This window comes from Topomyia yanbarensis, chromosome 3 (genome assembly GCF_030247195.1).
Source record: "Topomyia yanbarensis strain Yona2022 chromosome 3, ASM3024719v1, whole genome shotgun sequence".
Taxonomy (NCBI): domain Eukaryota; kingdom Metazoa; phylum Arthropoda; class Insecta; order Diptera; family Culicidae; genus Topomyia; species Topomyia yanbarensis.
Window position 1 is genome coordinate 266,142,261 of NC_080672.1, and position 24,823 is coordinate 266,167,083.

General features: G+C 38.9%; 1 protein-coding gene across 1 annotated transcript in view; it reads right to left on the minus strand.

Moving 5' to 3' along the window:
• LOC131694008 (uncharacterized) overlaps nucleotides 1–24,823 on the minus strand; it is a 62,280-nt gene that overhangs the window by 12,262 nt on the left and 25,195 nt on the right. The window lies entirely within an intron of this gene.

Here is a 24,823-nt window from a genome sequence, read left to right on the forward strand (position 1 = left end):
ATTTCGTTACACCGAACCCTACCGAAGTTTCGTGTCCACTGAAATATTTCGGATTCAAATTCGCCAATCCGACCCGTAAATTCCGTGGTCTCTTTGCTGGTCTACAACCTTCCTTCCGGAACTTAAATATTAGCCGCACGTCGTACCTGTCTTTTGAATGATCAAACACAACAGGGTCCAACATCAATTTGGTGCCGTGACCAGGATTGTGCAGCCGAATTAATTAGGGATTGACCGAAAAGGTGGTTCCGGGCGCAATTGTGAGACGTGAATTCGACGCCGTTGTTTGCCACCATTCCAGTTCCAGGGAGCCAAGCCACGCTTGGGCGCCATCGCTGTTTGCTATTATAATACAAGGCCTATTACAAATAGGCGTCAGGTAATTATGATTCCAACGCCTCGTGCTGTTACACCAGATGCCCTTTAGATTCCCGATTTCTATTTCGAGTGTTTGCCACCGCCGAGAACTTTGAGGTGTACCTACCAAGCCGCCACTTGCTAAAAGGACAGCAGCCATTCCCAGTTCGAGAGACCAAGCCGTTTATGAGCGCCATAGCTGATCGCCATTGAAGATTAATCAAATACAACGCCTACTTTAAATTGGCGTCAGGTAATTGTAATTCCAACGCCATAGCCTGTAAACCCAGGTACCCTTTAGTTTATTTTTCCTTTCGAGTTTTTGCCGATCATCAGAACTTTGGAGTTCCTCCTGCTATAGTTATCGCCGTCAGTCCCAATCCGGAAAACCAAGCCACGTTAGGACACAATCGACATTTGCTATTAGCTAGCAATTGAATACGAAGCCCTCCAAATATAAACGCCATTGTGAAGATTTTCCTCGCCACGTGACCTTATACTGAAGCTCGCTTGAAGCCGTCGGTAGTAATCCAGATTCCTGAGTTATTTTATACAAGGCATATTTAAGCATTATTAAGAACATACGGTGCTTCATTGATTGGGGTCAGGTGACATTGACCTGCTGCGATGGAGGACTATACGAAGAAGCACCGTGCTACGGTGCGACGATCGACGCTAACATCATCTCTGAGTCGAGCTATGGAATTTCTAGACGCCTTCGACGAGGAACGGGACAGGTTCGAGGTGTCACTGCGCATGGAGGACCTCAACGAGATTCGACGAGAGCTAGAAGAAGTGCAATCTACGCTAAAGGAGCTGGAGACGAGCGCAGAAGGTATGGCTACTAATCTAGAGCACAGATCCTCGTTTGAGAGACAGTTTTTTAAAATAAAAGCTGGCCTAATGTCCAAATTACCCACTCCCGTTATTCCTAATGAATCGCTACTCCAAAATTCACTCCCTCGGGGTCCTTCCGCAATCAGGGGTCTAAAATTGCCGTCGATATCACTGCCGGAGTTTTCTGGCGACTATAAGGATTGGCGTGTATTCTATGACACGTTTTATGCGTTGATTCATACGAACCGGGATCTTCCAGACATTCAAAAATTTCATTATCTAAGAGCTGCAGTGAAAGATGAAGCAGCTCAGTTGATCGAGTCCGTTGATATCTGCGCTGCAGATTATGTGAGTACATGGGATACGCTGGTTAATCGATATTCCAATGAATATCTGATGAAAAAAGACGCCTACAAGCGCTATTTGACATTCCTCGCATGGAAAGAGAAACCGCTGCTGAGTTGCATACGATTGTCGATGTCTTCGAGAGACATGTCAAGGGATTGAACCAGATGTGAGAAACGGCAGTAGCATTGATTTGCTCATCAGCAACGAACATTTTTTCACCTTTTTTACGTCCGCAGCAAGGATCGAACTGTCCAAGTCCTTGCCACTATTAATCGACAGCGTTTTTGGATGGCTCGTATCAGGATCTGTTAACTCCGAAGATTCTCCAAGTTCTACGTTCACGTGCAGTATCCGAGCGATGCCCTTGGTTTCGCTTGATGAAAGGCTAGAAAAATTTTGGAAAATGGAAGAATTGCCAATTAGAACCGATCGTTCACCACAGGAGAAAGAATGCGAGAAATTCTACGCGAGAACCGTTTCTCGAACACCAGAAGGGCGCTACGTAGTTCGCCTTCCACGACACCCCAATTTCGAGACGATGTTAGGTTGCTCTGAAACGATAGCTCGAAAACGGTTCGAGTTGCTTGAACGAAGACTAGAAAGGAACCCACAGTTGAAAGACGAATACCATCGATTTATGGCAGAATATCTTTCTCTTGGGCACATGCGCCTTGTTGAAAATGAAGATTGCAATGCTTCGGCAGCATACTGCTTTCTCCCGCACCACCCAGTAATTAAAGATACTAAAGTGCGGGTGGTATTCGATGCCTCTGCCAAGACCAGCACTGGTTTCTCGCTGAATGAATCACTACTCGTAGGTCCCGTTGTGCAAGACGATCTTGTTGCTATTGTTCTTCGATTCAGAACTTACCCCGTTGCACTAGTAGCTGATATAGAAAAAATGTACCGACAGGTTCTGCTCCACCCAGAAGATACAGCCCTGCAGCGCATTTTTTGGCGTTTCCATCCCGACCAGCCTATTCAAATATTTGAGTTGCTGACCGTCACATATGGTATGGCACCATCCTCCTTCTTAGCCACGCGTACGCTCCAGCAACTTGCTTGTGATGAAGGTTCAGCCTACCCAAACGGTGCACCCGCCTTGCGGAAGGGATTTTACGTGGATGACTTCATTGGAGGGGCATCAACAATAACGGAAGCAATATGCGTGCGAAACGAGCTCATTGATCTGCTCGGCAAGGGAGGATGTAGTTTACGCAAATGGGCTTCAAATGAGCAACGGGTTCTGAAGGATTTAGATGAAGATAAGATAGCCGTGCAGAACGAACATCGATTCGACACTGAAGAGACAGTTAAAACTCTCGGAATATGTTGGGAACCAAAATACGACACACTTCGATTTGACCCTGAAATGCGCCAGAAAGCAGACAAGCTAACAAAACGTTCAATCCTTTCCGCTATCTCGCAACTATTTGACCCACTGGGTTTAGTTTCGCCTGTGACCGTTCGTGCCAAGATAATCATGCAACAGCTTTGGTCGTTGTCTTGCGGTTGGGATGACGAAGTTCCCGAGCCGGTACAAGTGAAATGGAAAAGATATGTACAGCAACTCCAACAACTCTCCAATTTTCGTATTGATCGCTACGCTCTGCTCCCAAATTCAAAAGTACAGTTACACACCTTTGCCGACGCTTCGGAACAAGCGTACGGCTGCTGTATTTACGCACGCTCCATCGACACACACGGCAATATTCGCGTAATGCTGTTGGCTTCCAAATCACGCGTGGCACCGTTGAAACGTGTAACGCTCCCGCGCCTTGAGCTATGTGCAGCAGACTTGGCTGCGAAACTTCACAGCTGCGTCATTCAAGCCCTCAACATAGAAGTAACTGCTTCATATTTCTGGTCGGACTCAATGGTAACACTACAATGGCTAAGGTCAGAACCGAACGTATGGAAAACATTCGTTGCAAATCGGGTCTCGGAAATACAAACGACTACTCAGGGATCTTTCTGGAATCACGCAGCTGGCAAACAAAACCCCGCCGATTTAGTATCGAGAGGAATGGAAGTTGACGAATTTTTAATCAGCAAGTTGTGGACGAACGGACCTGATTGGCTCGGATTTCTACAAAACGGTTGGCCAATTACGAATATTCCCGATTATCCTGAGCAGGGAATTGAACGACGAAAACAGCAAATCGTTTCAGTTGTGAGCTCGCACCCAGCTCACAATTCTATTTTCAACTTGTGTTCCTCCTACAATCGCCTAGTTCGAATCGTCGCATATTGCCTCAAATTCATAAAAAACGCGCAAGCAAAAACCAGATCACAACCAGTCCCGTTTGTTGATCAACCACCTAATCAGCTTTTATCCGTCCAGAACATAGCAGCAGCGAATACACGTCTAATCCAACTAGCCCAAGCTGATTCATTTAAAGAAGAAATACACAAATTGAAATCCGGCACACCCCTTTCGAAACGCTCGCACATACGTGCGCTATGTCCGTTTATAGACCCTGAAGGTACCATCCGAGTGGGGGGAGACTACGTCTGTCAGAACAGCCATACCTATCCGAACACCCAGCCCTCCTACCAAACTTCCACCCTTACGCTCGCATGATAGCCAACTTTTATCACCTCAAGTTAATACACGGAGGGGGACGTTTAACGCTCAGTGCTTTGCGAGAAACTTATTGGCCTGTCATTGGAAGAAGATTGGTTCGGAGTGTGTTGCGAAACTGGTACCAGTGCGCCCGAGCCTGTCCTGTTCCCATTGCGCAGCAGATGGGCCAACTACCTGTTCATCGAGTCACACCTAGCAGACCTTTCACCACAACCGGTGTCGACTTTGCCGGTCCGGTATATTTGAAGCCAATTCATAAGCGTGCTGCAGCCGTCAAAGCATACATCTGCATTTTCATCTGTTTCTGCACAAAGGCTGTACACATAGAATTAGTCAGCGACTTATCAACGAAAGCATTTCTTTGTGCGCTTCGTCGTTTTATTGCACGTCGCGGTCGCCCTGCTAATATATATTCCGACAACGGCAAGAATTTCGAGGGTTCGAAAAATGAGCTGGATGAACTGCGCCAATCACTGCTTAATCACCGAACCGCTATACACGAAGCATGCTCCCAGGAATTTATCGTCTGGCACCTGAATCCACCAAAGGCTCCACACTTTGGTGGCCTGTGGGAGGCAGCAGTGAAAGTGGCAAAGAAACAAATGTATCGCCAGTTGGGAAACACAAAACTCAACTTTGAGGATATGGCAACCTTACTAACTCAAATAGAAGCGAGCATGAACTCGCGCCCGCTTGTACCAATGACTGACGATCCAAACGACCTGTCCTGCATTACTCTAGCACACTTTTTAATCGGAGCGAGCTTGCATGCACTACCAGAACCTGACATTTGCCATATAAAACTTGGAAAATTGGACCACTATCAACACCTGCAAAGAATAAATCAGCAATTTTGGCACTGTTGGCGAGCTGAGTACCTGCAAGAGCTGCAACGTGTGACAAGGACGTGCAATCCAAACACCGACATTCAGCCGGGGCGATTGGTTGTGATTGTGGATGAATTCCAAATTCCAGTCAAATTGCCCCTAGCGCGAATCATTTCCGTGCATCCAGGGAAGGATAATCTCACTCGTGTAGTTTCACTTAAAACGAGCCGTGGAATCATCAAACGACCGGTCACAAAAATATGCTTGTTACCTCTGGAAACCGTCGACGATCAAGCAGTAGGAGACCAAACAATCCAGTCCGATGAAACGTTGGAGATAGATGAGAACAACCCCGACGAAATCGACCGAAACAGCAATATGTAGTATTAAAATGCTACCACGCTACAGTGTTTACTTTGAATTTCTGAAATGTCAAAATGAATTTATGAACAGATATAGGATCATATGTCGTTTTTCATTGAAAAACACTGGGGCGGTGGATTGCACTGGTTTTGCACTTTCTAGCAGAAGTGGGAATGAAACACGTTTAGTGGCCTGCTCTTCTGCTAGAAAATGTAACACCAGTGCGATCCACCGCCCCGGGGTTTTTCAATGAAAAACCCCAATAGTATTAGGTATACATATAGTAGCAATGAGATAACCAACTGCTGCAATAGTATTAGTAAGATAGTGGGCTCTGAATTGCAGTAGGTAGTCTAAGTTTTGAAATATTGTATTTCAAGGTGGGGGCGATGTTCGGATTCGATGTTTTTTTTTCTGTATATTAGCCGAACCCACAAATTTAGGTGAAGGGAAATTTTGCATACATGTATGACCGGCCACTAACACTAAAATGTATACGTCAACTTCCGTCAACTTGCCTTCGAGGTACAGTCATATTGAAATAAACCACCACCGAGAACGGACCACGAAGAATAAATTTCAACGCTACCCAAGTGCTAAGGTTTTTTAATAAAGGTGCAGTCGACCGCGTAGCAGAAGTTTGAATTTCGTTACACCGAACCCTACCGAAGTTTCGTGTCCACTGAAATATTTCGGATTCAAATTCGCCAATCCGACCCGTAAATTCCGTGGTCTCTTTGCTGGTCTACAACCTTCCTTCCGGAACTTAAATATTAGCCGCACGTCGTACCTGTCTTTTGAATGATCAAACACAACAGGGTCCAACACATACTTTGTCAAAGTTTGATAACCGTACAAATAAAAACTTGTTTTAATCCACCTAGAGGTGCAATTGTGCCTTTCTCATTTCTACAAACTATGATTTAATAGCTGGCTCGTACAATATAACATTATGAAAATGTCTTTCATTCTTATTACACTTGGTAAATATATATAAGAGCACGTTTGTGCATTCATCGCGGTATCGGTTTGAATCGGAGTTTTCTATGTGATTGCACTCCACAACCCGTAACTCCGGAGCCGGAAGTCGGATGGAGATGGAATTTAATATAAGTTTCCGGGGATGCAACCTTTCATTTGAGACTAAGTTGATCAAATCGGTCTAGCCATTTTCGAGAAACCAATATAACCGTTATTCTGAATTTGGATACTTCAGGATCCGTCGATGGTGGCCAGTGTGGCCAAAGAGACTTTGAATGACTGTTGGGGACCTAGATCTACAAATTCAACAGTTGTGTTTACATTTTGGAAAAAATTCCACCTTTATAAATTCATCGCAGAATTCGTTAGAATCGGGATTTGCTGCGTGATCGTACGTATCACCCTGTAATTCAGGAACCAGAAGTCGGATCCACACAAAATTCAACAGCAGCTGATGGACCTTTCATTTAAAATCAAGCTTGACACAATCGGTTCAGAAAATTCCGAGAAACCGATGTGGACAAATCAACAAATTTTGTTTTGTAACCATACTCTTCAACTCGTAATCCGAAACAAGATGTCGGTTGAAAATGAAATTCAATAGCAACCTATGGGAATATTATACCTTTCATTTGAATCTTAGTTTGTAAAAATCGGTTCAGCCATCTCCGAGAAACCGATGTGGACATTTTGTTAACAAATCCGCACATACACACACATACATACATACATACATACATACATACATACATACATACATACATACATACATACATACATACATACATACATACATACATACATACATACATACATACATACATACATACATGCATACATACATACATACATAATACATACATACATACATACATACATACATACATACATACATACATACATACATACACATACATTCACACATACATACATACATACACACATACATACACACAGATATTTTGCGATCTCGGCGAACTGATTCGAATGTTATATGAGACTCGGCCCTCCGAGCAATTGCATAACCTTTCTATAAAAGAAAGGCAAAAGAATAATATTTGATTATCTTAATAAGCATGAGTTCAATGTTATCTTCATGTGATTATAATTTGGAAAGGTTGGTGGAATGGGTTTGAACGTGTAGGGAATGGGGGGTTAGTAGAGTGGGTGGAGGATGCGTCAGAAATCCTTCATCTTATTTCGGTATACGGGGTGGATGAAGGAAATGCGGGCGTGAGGGTGGTCCAAGAGGAGGGGAGTGATGAAGGGAGGAGTTGTAAGGGCAAGGAGGGGGGGGGGGGGGGGGGCAGGTGCGGCGACGCAATACTCAACTGCATATTTTGCCTTCCATTTGAGACTCGGTTTGAGAAAATCGGTTGTCATCATCGATGAACCGATGTGACTTTAATTGTGGAATATGCCCGGAATTCCGGAACTCCGGAATCGTCGATAGTGGACAATATATTCAAAGAATGTTTGATTGGCAATCAGTGATCTAGATCTGCGATTAGAAGTAATTTGGTGACCGTTTCAATAGTTTTTACCCTCTGAGGTATTGCGATTGTACTGATTTATATGGGAAATTCCAGTATATCCTTACTAACACCCCTATAACTTCGGAAGCAAGAGTCGGAACCGAATCAAATTCAGCAGCAATCAATGGTATTACTGTATCTTTCATTTGAAATCAAGTTTGTAAAAATCGGTAGAGAATTCGTTGGGGAATGGGTGTGATGTTAGCTTAGGAACTTGGCGGGTTCCCCGGGGCGTCATGAACCGTCATAGGTGGCCAATGTGGTCAAAGCTGCTTTGACTGATCATTAGTGATCCAGACCCGCAAACTAGAGTAATGTTACATCAATTTTAATATGTTTTACATCATTTGAACATCATGGTGGTACCAGTTTATATGGGAATTTGCTGTGTGACCGCACTCTTCAACCCGTAACTCCGGAACCGGAAGTCGGATCAACTAAAAATTCAATAGCAGCTTATGGGAGCGTTATACCTTTCAGATGAAACTAAGTTTGCGAAAATCGGTTCAGCCATCTCTGAGAAAATTGTGTGAGTTTAAGTGACACACACATACACACACATACACACACATATATACATACACACACAGACATTTGCCGATCTCGACGAACTGAATCGAATGGTGTATGACACTCGGCCCTCCGGGCCTCGGTTAAAAACTCGATTTTTACAGTGATTGCATAGCCTTTCTTTATATGAGAAAGGCAAAAATAAACAAAAGACAATAACGTGCTCTTCTCAGGCAATTATCGTGGCTCGTGCAACAAGGATTTTCAGCTCTTATGAATGTAATTTTTACTATTATATCAGAGCATTACAGTTCTATATATACCGTTGTTCATTAATCTTCTAAATAATTCACTTTTTGCTAGATTTATATCTCTGCTCCATCGGAGGCAAAATGCCCTCTTCTTTGATTTTGCTGATTTTTTAATCCAAAACAGAACAATTGTTCTGAAAACCTACTAATTGCATAATCTAAGGCTATTTAATGGCACACTTTTATCAAATCCCGTCAGAAAACAAAACTACTTGATTGTTCACCGAGCATTCTGCCCCGTTGTTGCGTTGCATTCTGTCCCATTGTTGTAGTGCATTATGCCCTGTTGTTGTGGTGCATGTTGTCCCCGCACTGGTGCGTTTTGCCCCGCTTATTTTTCAAAAGGTAATTTTTAATGATTTTGAAGAATCGAATATTTTTCATGTTTCTGATTATTTTGCAAAGCATTATGATTGTGATTACAGAGGAAAATGTTAGCTAAACGATATCATTAATTAAATTCTCCCAATTGATGTTCTATAGCTGAGTTATGATCATATTTCCTTAAGGGGTGCGTTTAACCCCATCTTCCCCTATCAGCATCACTCCGAATTAAGATTGTATCAAAATCAAGCGTATAATGAACGAACTATGCAGCGATGGGTGAAGTCTACCATCGATTTCCTGTTACGAGCGAGTATCCGGTTGCTTAAGCTTAAGGCCATTCAAAAATACTGCAACCTTGAAAGTGACATTTAAAGAGTTTAGATGAGCAGGATATAGGACAGATACGGCGTTCTGCACTTCTTTTTATACAAATTTAAATATCCCGGAATGCAAAATTATACGCACAATTCCTAATAAAATTGATATTACAATTCCGGTACAACACATTGGACGAAATATGCATTCGATGAACGGGTCAAATGTTTCTGCCGACGTCTTGCAATTTTTTTTAAGTAGCGTTTGCGTTAAGCACGATATCTTCCCAAACCTTCCCAATTTCAAAAAGATTTTTTAAAGAAATGAACGCCACTTCCGTACCTAATCTTTGTTAGCAAGCACCACTTTTATTAAAGAACTAATTATTAAAATAAGAAAGAACTATTAAAAGATCCATTCAATTAGTTCATCGGTTGCGGAGATATACTGCGCACAACTAACGCTGCTATAAAGAAATGCTTCGCGGCAATAGTCGGCTAATTTGACTATTTTGATATGAAAACATGAACATTCTTTAGCAGTGACTTGCGTAAGGTTGGACCTACGTTGGACTATATACCTTAAAAAATCACAAAAACATTATACTATCGAGCTCAAAGATATAGAGCCATTGATCTGCGAACCAGTATAATTTATTATTACTACCCACGCCAAGTGTTTGCCGGTGGAGATATTGCCTGCAGATTTTTTCAGAAGATAAGTCTTAAAATAAATTTAAAAAAAATCCCGAGAGTGAGAAAACACAATTTCCCGGGATTCCCGGGAAATAATTTGTTATCTTCCACTAGGATGATGGCGACAGAGATCGTTCCAGCGATAACGCACTCGCATGGCCATGAGCCTGAACGTACTACTCAGCTTCACTCGATTCCGCTGTGTCTCCAACGCCGCAACCCAGACTGGGCCTCCGTACCTCAGTATCGACGATGATACGCTAGCCAGAAGACGCCTCTTACCAATACTTGGCCCGGCGTTGTACGGCATGATTCTGGCTAAAGCGTTTATAGGTGTGGCCGCCTTTTCGCAGACATAGTCTACATGGGTGTTGAAGTTCAATTGGGCATCTATCATTACGCCCGCTGATGTAGCGCCCGCTTCGAGACTATCACATACTTCCCGACAGTGATTTTTGCTCGCGGCAGTACTTTGCAGTTGCTGGCCAATAGATCCTCCGCTTTGTGGTGGGCTGTCTGCAACATCACTCCTTGCATCCAGTTTCCAATCCTGCCGTTCGCCTTCATCGCTAACATTTCAATCTCTTCCGGTGTTTCTCCTAGCACCGTGTTTACGATGTCGTCTGCGAACCCGACGATCTCCAGCCAGATTAAGCGTCAGCACGCCGTTATACATCATGTTCCAAAGCGTTGGATCCAGGATAGAACCTTATGAAAATCCTGCCGTAATTTTAATCGATTTTTGTCACCTGTTTGTCTCATAGAGCCGGACCCAGCTCTGGAAATAACCTCATAGAATTTTACATAGGTAGCTAGAGATCTCATTTTGTGCAGTAATTTCGTAATGGCTTCCCAACTTGCGCTATTGAATGCATTTTTGACATCTATCGTTATCACGTATCGATTTCTCTTCTATTCTTCTTTGCGCACCTTTCTCGACCTCTGTAGAGCTGGTTTTTCGACAACCCGTTATCCCTTTCCGTAAATATTGTCAGCTTGTTAAGGACAATCTTCTCCTAGAGTTTCCCGAGCGTGTCCAGCAGGCATATTGGTCTCTACGACGATGGATCCTTGGATGCTTGCCTGGTTTAGGCAGTAGCAGTAACTTCTGTGTTTTCTATTTGTGGCCCTCGTTTAGGAGCTTTAGAAATACTTTTCTGAATCCCTTACCAAATTTTCCTCCTTAGGGTGAAATATAGCATAGTACTTTTCTGAACATATCCGGGAGTGTCTGGATTGATGCTTTCAATCCGGAAAGAGGCCTAGCGTCTATTGAGTCATCTGGTCATCAGCCGCAATATTTAACGACCAATCCAAATCAGATTCCTCTCAGTCTGAATCAGAGAGCTGAAAGCATCGGATGTGGTTGTTCGTTGCTCTTCGCGTCGTGTCTTTTTGCTTTAACCTGACTAAAAGGCGTAGTATCGTATCTATTCGGTTCTGTATGTTGATAGTTCTAAATGTATTATATCGATTGTGACAGTGACTCTAGCGATAAGTTGTGTGATAGAAACAGCTATTAATTCGAGATAGAAGAGTGTCTGTGGTCATTAGATGACGAAGAAGCGTCCATCACGATGGTTGAGTGCAAGTTCGATTTCAGTATCAAACTGATGGCGACCTGCGGCAAAATTGGCAACGTGGGATAGCGAACTTATTTTCTCTGGTGAGCGCGTTCTATGGTTGTGTGTGTTATTTAGCTTATATGATGGTTGTGTGTTGTATAGTATACAGGTGAATGTAGCTGGTGGTAGAGTGTTGCTGTGATGAGCGAATGCAGATGGTTGGACTGTGGTTGTGGTGGCACGGCGCGAAGGGTACCTCATGACAATGGTCATATTAATGGAATGGGGAGCAGAGCGGTAATTCCCCTCGTACTTTAACCTGTTCTTTGAGATTACTGTGGTTTTCGCACGCTATGGCTAATACTGGATCCTGCTGTTGGACGATTGATGCGTGCGCGTGAAAAAATAATCTCGCTAAAAATCCGTGTGTGAGGGCAAGGGAGCCTCGTTTGAGAGAGACCGTTTGAGAAAGCTAAGCCCGATTCAGACTATGCGCCAGCTACTGTCAACTAACAGGAACGTCAATGCATTTCTCGTCCGCTAATTCACACTTCCGTATGATAAAACATTCCGTGCCGTTTATGTTGTGTGTGACTGCATATAAATAATTTAGATGATCGGTTGATGAGCGGTACTCATGACGAAAATTTGGCGCATCTTTTAAATCGTACTACGTGTAGTGAAAAGGTGTAGTAGTTTATCCCGGTTTAATTCTCTATTAGCAAGTACAACGTCGAAATATTTTTCATATTTATTAGGATGGGACAATGTCGAAATGGGCCTGCCAGATGTCACTTTTAGGGGGCATTTACTTGCATTTTGCTAAGAAACATTTCTTAAAAGAGGCTTATAGGGTGATGAGCCTATTTTCACCATACTAAGCAAGGTGCCTCACTAATTCGGTAATTTCTTGCCTTACAATCAATGGAATGCGTAAAAATTGACATCAACCGCTTTGCTTCGTTGCTAAGAACCAATATAATAACACAAATGCGTTGAAAACAGTAAAATTCTCGTGTTTGAGCACAATGAAAACTCGAATCGAGTGCCCCTATTGTTGCGCTACCATTTGACTCAATGCGTTGAACAAAGATGGCAGACACTGCTCTAACCAACGGCTTCAAATGGGTAGGGTGATAATAGAAACATAGCGCAAATAGGCTCATCACCCTATATGTTTCGGATTAGGCTCAAGAATGTGGTGAGCCTGCTGTCTCCACCAGATTTATTTCATTGCTATTTCGATTTGCTGACAATTGTTTAGCGTGAAGTGCTATCAGGAGTGTTGATTTAGTTACGAGAAAACTCCTCAATGAATTTCACAATTTTAGATTTATTTAATACTTCGTTACTTTTCAATTCTTTGATGTTTTTATATTTCTTGCCTAAAAATTTTATTCTTATCAGATTTATCATTTGATAATAATTTTATTACTCCTATAAAAGTCACTATATTCAATGTATATACAATATTGTTTCCTTCGACAGCATAATTGCCGTGAAATACTATAGTGTATTCGTATTAAGTGCCATATAATATTTATGATATTCATATTTTATTTATGTTATATTTTACATTAAATATTAATATTCGTCAGTTTACTTAGAGATAGCAGCTTCGAGAGGAACTACGATTTAAGAGAAAGGGAAGGCAGGGGAGTAGGTTTTACCATGATAGCTAACATGCGGGTTTCGGTTGCGATGAGGAATTGCGAGCTGCAGCCAGTCGACTTAGGCTCTTGTAAGGTTCAGTGAAGTCCGCGAAGTGAAGCAAAAAGAATCCCATCCTAATAAATATGAAAAATATTTTTATGTTACTCTTTTCCAGTATATTCATCCAATGCATTTTTTACGTTTATTCATATTATTTTGGTCAATTTTTCAAATATCGTTCCATTTTATTTTATTTTTTTATTTAGTTCGTCTATAGGAGCCGTCACATTCTAGGTATTACTGACGTTTAGTTTAGTTTGTTTGTTAAATTTTAGTTCAAATGAGTACTTTTTTAATACCTAATAGTATACAGGTTTGATGTTGACCATATTGCTTGAATTCACCATATTCATATTAATTATAGAAAGAACTTCATAATATTTTTCATTGATTGTTATTTAATATTCCCTTGAAAATTTCATTTAATTATACAGTGAAGGCCCGCTTTTGCTAGCACTATTTTGTTAGCCTCAATTGAAAATCTGTCCGATGGTTGCTAGTAGACCAACCTAACAATATCCGAGTAAATCCTTTATTGAGTAAATCTATTTTATGTTATAAAAGAGAAATTTTGATTGGACGACCCGATTATGGGTAATGAGCCAAGGTTTTCAATGTCTACACATTACACATCAGCCGTAAATACACAGGAGAGTGATAAAAACGGGCCTTTACTGTACTGGTATCATTTATTTCCAGCAACACATGGATTGTCTCTATCATCATAATATTATCCCTTTGATTTCATTACTCATTATATGCACAATATTGTTTTATATTGCTCATTTACATAATTAAATTCATGGCATACATTATATTATTTCCATGTTGTTATATGATATTCATTATGAATCATAATTTTCATTATATACATTATCCTGATTACATATAATCTGTAAACACACTATATAACAATTGAATACTGGGAAGGGATGGGAGCAACAGGGTATCATACGAATTGAGGACTGGACGAGGGCACGTGGATAGCCAGCCCAAGTCACTCGAAGGAAACTTGTTTTCTTCAGAAGGTCTTATATGAGTTTGACGCACCCTTCTCAAAACAAACCATCAGGTGGGTAAAGCATGTATAGCGAAATTGTTTACCTTTTGACTGGAATATTATTGTTGGAAGGGACTCTTTTCCTCCTTTTTCCCCAGCGGGGTGTGCGTAAGTGTCTCTGGTTACGGGCCCGTCCAACCCTTTTTGATTTCCCTTTAGTAACAGCAATAATGTGAAGGTTTCACGATAAACTATTTCGGGGCTACAGTAAGTCTACCCGCATTCACTGGAAAAACCTTGAGCTGATGGTGGCTTCATATCACATCACATCACATCACCAATCCAAATCAGATTCCTCTATAGTTTACTATAGAATGCCATCGGACAGCTTCTTCCCAGACCTTAGACAGTTTCTTTGGGCTCATGTGACAAGAATATCGGCAAACAAGTGCCGCATCTTGGAATTCATCTTTGATGAAAATCCTATGCTCTGTGTATGAAGATGGGCTTAGATTTCCATGCTCTACTGCCTGGAAACATTTCGTTACTTTTTCTATGCGTGCTAATTGTTCCGAAGTGAGTATCGACTCACGCGGTACTTCATCTTCTTCGTCGTTTTTCGGTTTCTAACCCAAGATCAACAGAGCACAGTTTTGTATGTCAGGAGGAATCCCAAAGACGCATTAAAAGTCCATACCTAGAATTGAATTGATGCTCCACTACAATAGAACATAGAACCTTTGTCGAATTTTAAAAAGTATACGGGAGATATGCTTGTCCAATGTTTTGTACACGGTGTTCCTAAAACCGTTATTAACAAAAAATGACCATAAATTTGTCATACGCCATTCGAAAGATACAGTATCCAAGCATCTTCTCAGTGAATTTCAAAATGATCCATCGAAAGATTCGAGAGAAATTGCAATTTGAAGTTTTATGACACGTTTCATAAGGCTACCAGCAAACACCCACGGGTTTGGTCCTATCTCTTTAAACAAAAAATATTTGTCTGCTTATTTAGGACATGGCATTTGAAAGATATAGTAATCCAGTATATCCTCTGCAAGTTTGAAAATATTTCATTGACGGAATCGAAATTTATAACGGTTCGGATGTGGTATGCGGTCATAGATGGGTTTTCTACCAGACTTCAAGCGTGAATCCATGTTTGTCCATTGACTATTTAGATCGTTTATACGTGTCGCGGTTTTTAAAGGAAAACCTTACCATTTAATTACATAAATATAATGTACAAAAAGTGTTATTCATATGGTGCACTGAAAAAATATGAAAATAGGGTTGTCTACCAAATGTTAAATATAATGTGTAAATTTAAAAAAATGGATAAAAGTTGGAATGTTTACTTCAAAAGGCCATATCTCAATGGCTTGTTGACCGATTCTAATTATTTTTTTTCATTATTGAACAAGTAGACGTTTCATCGTTAATTTTCATTAAGAAGAATATAAAATAGAGTCATCTACATCAATTATCATTATTTAGTGAATATTTTTGTTTAAAAATAGCGGCCTATCCATTTTTATGTACTAGTTGATTGAAATTGCTGTATAAACATCTGAATGTCAAATTCTCATGATAAATTTCGACAATAAAACTGACAATAGTTAGAGATATGAGCAGATGAACTTGTACTAATAACATTTCCTTTGACCAGTTTTAACACCTGTCAACCCAACCAGCGAATCACGATTGTACAAAATTTCCAACAAAACCCGTATCATAACATAAATTGATCTGAATCAGCAAATACCTTCATATTTTTTAAATTCATGGTTTTATTTTTCCATGATTTGTATTTTACGTTCGTTGCATTCAATTAATGTATAAAAATTGATAGGTCGTCGTTTTGAATATAAAATTATTCACTAAATAGTGATAATACATATAGTTGAGGATAATTATGTTGTCTATTGTTTGAAATAGGCAACTCTATTTTATATTCTTTTGAATGAAAATTAACGATGAAATGTCTGCTTGTTCAATAATGAAAAAATAGATAGAATCGGTCAACAAACCATTGACCTTTTGAAGTAAACATTCCAACTTTTATCCATTTTTTTAAATTACACATTATATTTAACGTTTGGTAGCTAACTCTATTTTCATATTTTTTCGGTGCACCATATAAATAACACTTTTTGTACATTATATTTATGTAATTAAATGGTAAGATTTTCCTTTAAAAACTGCGACACGTATAAACGATCTAAATAGTCAATGAACAAACATGGATTCACGCTTGAAGTCTGGTAGAAAACCCATCTATGACCGCATACCACATCCAAACCGTTATAAATTTCGATTCCGTCAATGAAATATTTTCAAACTTGCAGGAAATATACTTGATTACTATATAGAACCAAACCCGTGGGTGTTTGCTGGTAGCCTTATGAAACGTGTCATAAAACTTCAAATCGCAATTTCTCCCGAATCTCTCGATGGATCATTTTGAAATTCACTGAGAAGATGCTTGGATACTGTATCTTTCGAATGCCGTATGACAAATTTATGGTCATTTTTTTCTTAATAACGGTTTTAGGAACACCGTGTTGTAAGGATTGACCGTTTACGGAACGTAATTCAAATAGTCGTTCCATACTTTTCAAGGGAGTTTTCGAAAACTTTCGGTATAAATTTTTAATTATAATCGTGGCATTACTACTACTGTCGAGCAAAGTTTTAATGAATTTACCATACACTATGACAATTGCAAATGGACGGATGTCGGGTCGGGTTGTCAAGGACAATGATTTCGACAGACTACGAATTATCATAGTCCTCATCGCGAGCTGGCCGAAAACTGTCGAAAATCTGGGAACTAATAGTTAGTTGTTTTTGGACCACTGCTTTACTGCCACCTGCAACATAAGTTGGATCTGATCCCGTTTTTTGGCAGTAAAGGCAACGAGTAACATAAAACCTTTAGCCAATCAATCAGCCAATGTTGCAGAGGACCCAATTCTATTTCCGACATTCCTCATGTTTGTGCCCTTTGTCACCACAATTGTATCAAACGTCGAGCACGGGAGGACGCTGCTTTTCCACCAAATATTCGAGACAGATTATAGGTTTCTGCGGTGGTCCGCTCAGTTTTTGATTGATTCTGATTGTTTCCCTAGAGATTCTTACCGTCCTGATTCCCTTGCTGTTTCTTTTCTGTTTTTTCTGGAGACGTACCACTGCTTCTTTTCTGGTTATCAGGAGGCTTGCTTGAATCAAGAACTACCGGTTCACAGTGGGACCAATCCAAAAAAGGTGGGACAAAACCTATTTGAGGCCTTAGATGTCATTTTAGAGCCAACATTTCTTCGTAGGATATGTTCATAATATTATTCTGCAACTTTTTAAATAGAATATTTTGTTGTTGGACTAAAGTAGAGTACCCGAGCAAAAAAAAATTTCAAAAAATTGTTTTAGAGGGTCGATGTCTTCGACAAAGTTGTAGAATATTATGTTTTGAATAACTTCTTCTAAGATACCACAGACATCAGACCTCATATTTGAGGCAAAATTGTTGTTTTTTGGAAATATGACCAAAAAATCAGTTTTTCGACTTTTCCATGCTATAAACCTTAATTGATTAATTTAATATTTTCTACAAACTTGCAGGTAATATTAAAGTACAACTTTTTGTTGAAGAAACTAATAACCTAAAATCAATATTTTGGCTTCTAAAACTATTTTTCATATAAATTTACTCTATTTTCATCAAAAATTTCTGTTTTTAGGTGCACTTTTGTGCAGCCAAACTTCGGCTATTCCGATACTCCATTATTCGTAGAATAAAATTAATACTACATAGAAACAGGATATAGTTGGACGACGGTTCATAACAAAAAATATTATTTTTAATTTATATACATTATTAGCTATTAACAAAATCTTATATTTTGTGCGCACTTACAAGCATATAGAATATATTGAGTTGATCAATTGCGGTTACAATATGAAAAAGTGAAAAAATAATAGAAATTTTGAATTTAAACTGCCAAAGAACAATTTCGGCTCAAAAAATAAATAAATGGTATTTTCAACAAAATTGCTCCAAATACAATATTTGACAACTTTGCTGAAGACCTCAACCATTTAAAGAAAATTTAATTTTTTTAGTTCGGGATTTCTACTTTAGTTTAACCAATAAGATTAGTTCTACAAATTCATAAAAGTAGAACAATACCTATTTGAGGCCTTAGATATTACAGAACCTAAGTGTGTGGAAAAATATTCACAACATAATTGAATCATTTCTATTTTTTTAGATGGTTGAGGGCTTCAGCAAAGTTGTATAATATTCAATTTCGAACATTTTTGTTAAAAATACCTTATACATACGGTAGATTTATTGTCGTGACTAACGACTTACCTTTCAATATAGGGGCCCCTTTTCAAAATTTCGGAAGAAAAATGATGTAAGATTTTGAACGCTTATATCTTTTGTTGTACTGAATGGATTTAATCAATTTCTTCGGCATTTTGTCGAAAATATTTGTACCAATGTTGTATTAAATTTTGGAATATGTAGGACATTCATTATCAACGGAAACATAGTGTTTTGAATAATCTTTCGAAAACGACTCGGAAAAGTGAAAATTTTCAGCCCATCCCGCACACAGCCGTCAATATTGTGCAGCAACCGAACAATAAAATAATGAAAAGTTTATATATAGGTCCACTACATGTTTGTTCCTATGATTATTCGTATTGGGTTGCTTGACGAGAGCAGTTGGTGGGGGAAAGCCGGCATATTAGTTTTGGTTATGCCATTAGAAGCCGGACGGAAAGGAAAGGCCCATGCACGCCACGAGAACGAGCGAGAAAGCGATAGTAGTGAATATTAGCGAAAGCGTTACGTACAATTTGAACCTTAAAAACTTTTCTTCTACTAAACGGATTGCCAATCTTGTTTCATAAATCGGAAGGAAAACGTTCAACGCTTGCTACCGATACGTTGTTTGCTATATAAAATATAAATAGTTCAAAAACTACTTTAAATGAGAATCAACATTAATGATAAAACCTATAAATAGGGGTGTCGCAGCTTTTCTCAAAGCCAGACGTGTGTAAGACGCAGTGCATAACAGACGTGCGTGGTCGCGAGAAGCTGCATCGGACGACCAATCAAATCAGCTACCATCGGAGAGAAGAAGAAAAACGTTGGTGGAGGTGGTGGCGGTGAGAAGTCCAAAAAGCCAAAGGCTAAGAAACGCAGTCACTGAAAAGGCGGTAGTAACTGCCACTAAAAATGCTACCAAAACATCGAAGGCTGCAAAGCGTACTCATTCGGTGTGAGCTACGAAAGGGGAAAGATCGTATGGATGTACGCAGTAAAAACAATCGTCGGCAAGGTTTGAATTGTTTCAAAAGATTCCCGTCTTGTATCAACATAGTTATCTACAAACCGTCCTTATTAGGACGAATGCAAAATGGAAAAAGAATTTGATTAGAAAGTTTCTTTTATTAACCAGTATTAAGTTTGCGCTTGGTAATTCTGTACTTTTACCAGTGAATCATGAGAAAATGTTTTTCTAATCTACAAATCCGAAGGTTTTTGCAAATCCTTCCAAGAAAATCAGTGAATGTGGCAACTCTGCCACTAAGCGAAAGCTACACCAAAACGAATGATGAAAATATTTTCATTTATCGAACAAAAGGACGGCCTTCCATCTGCATTGTAAAGTCTATAAATAGGAACACCATGATGAAAGCTGTGCTCATTCGGTGTGAGCTGCGAAAGGGGAAAGATGTATGTACGCAGTAAAAACAATCGTCGGCAAGGTTTGAATTGTTTTAAAAGATTCCCGTCTTGTATCAACATAGACAAACCGTCCTTATCAGGACGAAGGCAAAATGGAAAAAGAATTTAATTAGAAAGTTTCTTTTATTAACTAGTATTAAGTTTGCGCTTGGTAATTCTGTACTTTTACCTGTGAATCGTAAGAAAATGTTTTTCTAATCTACAAACCCGAAGGTTTTTGCAAATCCTTCCAAGAAAATTAGTGAATGTGGCAACTCTGCCACTAAGCGAAAGCTACACCAAAACGAATGATGAAAATATTTTCATTTATCGAACAAAAGGACGGCCTTCCATCTGCATTGTAAAGTCTATAAATAGGAACACCATGATGAAAACTGTGCTCATTCGGTGTGAGCTGCGAAAGGGGAAAGATGTATGTACGCAGTAAAAACAATCGTCGGCAAGGTTTGAATTGTTTTAAAAGATTCCCGTCTTGTATCAACATAGACAAACCGTCCTTATCAGGACGAAGGCAAAATGGAAAAAGAATTTAATTAGAAAGTTTCTTTTATTAACTAGTATTAAGTTTGCGCTTGGTAATTCTGTACTTTTACCTGTGAATCGTAAGAAAATGTTTTTCTAATCTACAAACCCGAAGGTTTTTGCAAATCCTTCCAAGAAAATTAGTGAATGTGGCAACTCTGCCACTAAGCGAAAGCTACACCAAAACGAATGATGAAAATATTTTCATTTATCGAACAAAAGGACGGCCTTCCATCTGCATTGTAAAGTCTATAAATAGGAACACCATGATGAAAACTGTGCTCATTCGGTGTGAGCTGCGAAAGGGGAAAGATGTATGTACGCAGTAAAAACAATCGTCGGCAAGGTTTGAATTGTTTTAAAAGATTCCCGTCTTGTATCAACATAGACAAACCGTCCTTATCAGGACGAAGGCAAAATGGAAAAAGAATTTAATTAGAAAGTTTCTTTTATTAACTAGTATTAAGTTTGCGCTTGGTAATTCTGTACTTTTACCTGTGAATCGTAAGAAAATGTTTTTCTAATCTACAAACCCGAAGGTTTTTGCAAATCCTTCCAAGAAAATTAGTGAATGTGGCAACTCTGCCACTAAGCGAAAGCTACACCAAAACGAATGATGAAAATATTTTCATTTATCGAACAAAAGGACGGCCTTCCATCTGCATTGTAAAGTCTATAAATAGGAACACCATGATGAAAACTGTGCTCATTCGGTGTGAGCTGCGAAAGGGGAAAGATGTATGTACGCAGTAAAAACAATCGTCGGCAAGGTTTGAATTGTTTTAAAAGATTCCCGTCTTGTATCAACATAGACAAACCGTCCTTATCAGGACGAAGGCAAAATGGAAAAAGAATTTAATTAGAAAGTTTCTTTTATTAACTAGTATTAAGTTTGCGCTTGGTAATTCTGTACTTTTACCAGTGAATCATGAGAAAATGTTTTTCTAATCTACAAACTCGAAGGTTTTTGCAAATCCTTCCAAGAAAATCAGTGAATGTGGCAACTCTGCTACTGAGCGAAAGCTACACCAAAACGAATGATGAAAATATTTTCATTTATCGAACAAAAGGACGGCCTTCCATCTGCATTGTAAAGTCTATAAATAGGAACACCATGATGAAAACTGTGCTCATTCGGTGTGAGCTGCGAAAGGGGAAAGATCGTATGTTTGTTTTAAAAGATTCCCGTCTTGTATTAGCATAGACAAACCGTCCTTATCAGGACGAATGCAAAATGGAAAAAGAATTTAATTAGAAAGTTTCTTTTATTAACTAGTATTAAGTTTGCGCTTGGTAATTCTGTACTTTTACCAGTGAATCATAAGAAAATGTTTTTCTAATCTACAAACCCGAAGGTTTTTGCAAATCCTTCCAAGAAAATCAGTGAATGTCGCAACTCTGCCACTAAGCGAAAGCTACACCAAAACGAATGATGAAAAGATGGGTTGGTGATGTATATGACATAACAGGGGTGTCGTGACCACACTTCGAAGTTATTTCAAATCTTGCAAAGCATAAATTGACATAATTTCAATGCTTGTTCCTTTATGAATGAAATGACAAATTTTCAGGTCAACGCGGCAATAACTTTGCAATTTATAGAACAATTTTATATTTTTAGTTATCATATATTAACTGTCATCTCTTCCAAACAACTTAACCCTCTGCTGCCAACCCCGTGGTTTTGCAGGGTTAAGGAGAATCATTGTAAAATGTCCAATACATGATTTTATGTTGTTACCTCCACTAAAACCACTTCAGAACACTCCCACCTGTCATACATGCACATTGTCTGCTTGTTGAAATCATTATATGAAATTATTGACCTGTATTCAATGCGGAGAACTCGGTAATAAAATTGTTTTGCTGAATATACTAACGAACGGGATCCCCAGGAAAATTTCGCTGAGCCCGGTGAATCGAACTTAATGCGTAAAATTTAGCCATTTGAAAGAGATACAAGAAGAATTTTAAGAATATGATCATCGCGGTTATGTCCCGGACATTACCCGCTCCTAGTTTTTTGCTAAGTGTGTTCATTTCTGTACGAAAAAGATTCCGATGGTTGTTTCGAGAGATTTTAACATTGATATTTCAAAGCAAGAAAATTGTTCATTTCATGAATGAATGTCTCAACCAGCTTAGAATCCAGCGCATCCCCTATCAACGCAGACGCCAACAATAAAGGTTCTTTTCAAAACCACCATAATTATTATAAAGAATAACTTGAAACATTCCCACATATTTCATTGAGTATCATTCGATTTGAATTACAAGTCAAACGAGTAGTCACGACACTCCGGTTATGTCCTAGACATTACCCACCCATCTTTTTTTTAATCTGAAATCGTTGTTCTTTGGCAGTTTAAATTCAAAATTTATATTATTTTTTCACTTTTCCATATTGTAACCGTAATTGATCAACTCAATATGTTCTACATGCTTGTTAGTGCGTGCAAAATAAAAGATTTTGTTAATAGCCAATAATGTATGTAAATTAAAAATAATATAAACACATTTTATGTTATAAACCGTCGTACATGAATGGTCACCCAAACAACGCGTCCAACTATATCCTGTTTCTATGTAGTATTAATTTTATTCGGAAGTATGTAGTATCGGAATAGCCAAATTTTGGCTGCACAAAAGTGCACCTAAAAACAGAAATCTTTGATGAAAATAGAGTAAATTTATATGAAAAATAGTTTTAGAAGCCAAAATATTGATTTTAGGTTATTAGTTCCATCAACAAAAAGTTGTATTTTAGTGTTACCTGCAAGTTTGTAGAACATATTAAATTAATCAATTAAGGTTTATAGCATGGAAATATCGAAAAACTGATTTTTTGATCATATTTTCAAAAAACAACAATTTTGCCTCAAATATGAGGTCTGATGTCTGTGGTATCTTAGAAGAAGTTATTCAAAACATAATATTCTACAACTTTGTCGAAGACATCGTCCCTCTAAAACAATTTTTTGAAAAAAGTTTTTTTGCTCGGGTACTCTACTTTAGTCCAACAACAAAATATTCTATTTAAAAAGTTGCATAATAATATTGTGAACATATCCTACGAAGAAATGTTGGCTCTAAAATGACATCTAAGGCCTCAAATAGGTTTTGTCCCACCATTTTTAGATTGGTCCCACTGTGCGGTTGGGCGTTTTTGTTCCAAACTGTTCTGGATTTTGCGTTCCGTTATTCTGTCTACCTCTATCTTGGTTTTGTTGATTCCGTTTTTGTTTGCTTTGTGGACGATTATCAGAATAAGTAGCTTTCCGAGAAGAACCGAAAACTTTCTGATAAATCGACGTTTTTGAGGCGTAAATCGATGTACCAAAACTTATCAATTCTGAGAGCGTCTTCACTGGCCTTAGAATCAGCATTTGTTTATAGTCGGCTTTTAGGTTCCGATTAAGCACGTCGAGTTTTACGCTCAGTGCAATTACAACCATCATAGAAATATTTTTTGCATGGTGCTATTGTCCAAGAAGAAAATATATGTCTAGAAGCACAGCTCATGAAAGAAAGAATGATGCATCTACTGCTTCTATATTGATTACCTCCCATATTATTCAGTTCAATAATTATATTCTTGAGGCCATCTAAGATTTCGTGTACTGTAACGAGTTACCGAAATAAAGTACCAAACGTAACATCCGTACCCTAACACTGCAACTGCTCATAACACTGCAAGTTTCCATAGTTTCAAAATATGATGTTTGTTCATTATTAGGTGTTATTTTTCAACGAAGAAAACTTTCAGCTCATCCACGGACAAAGTCTAAACTTGTAAGGAATAAATGTCTCGCTTGGTATTTTTCATTTCGGAGTCTCTTGATAAATAACTTAAGCTCTACGAATATAATACAATTGTATGCAAAAAAGCGTATTTTTTCTAGTCCAAACAAACGAGCGTAAATTTGAAATCGCGACAATAAAAAACCTTGCACTTTTATGTTTTTGTGAATTATGCCTATCGTCCATTATGCTTAGCCTAGTACATTATGTCAATTATCCATTATGCCTAACGTATTTATGTCTACATCGAGCACCCCTTGATTGTTTACCAAGACATCTCCTTTTCTTCATCCACGTCATCACGGTAAGTGCGGACTGATTTCCTCCGACTCAACCGAAAAAATCATGCGAGAAATCCGAATCAGGAGATATAACAATGCTTCGAGATATCAACTGAAAGTCCAGCTTTAAAGCAATCGGAATCACCTAAATAAATTTATTATTCTAATTTGA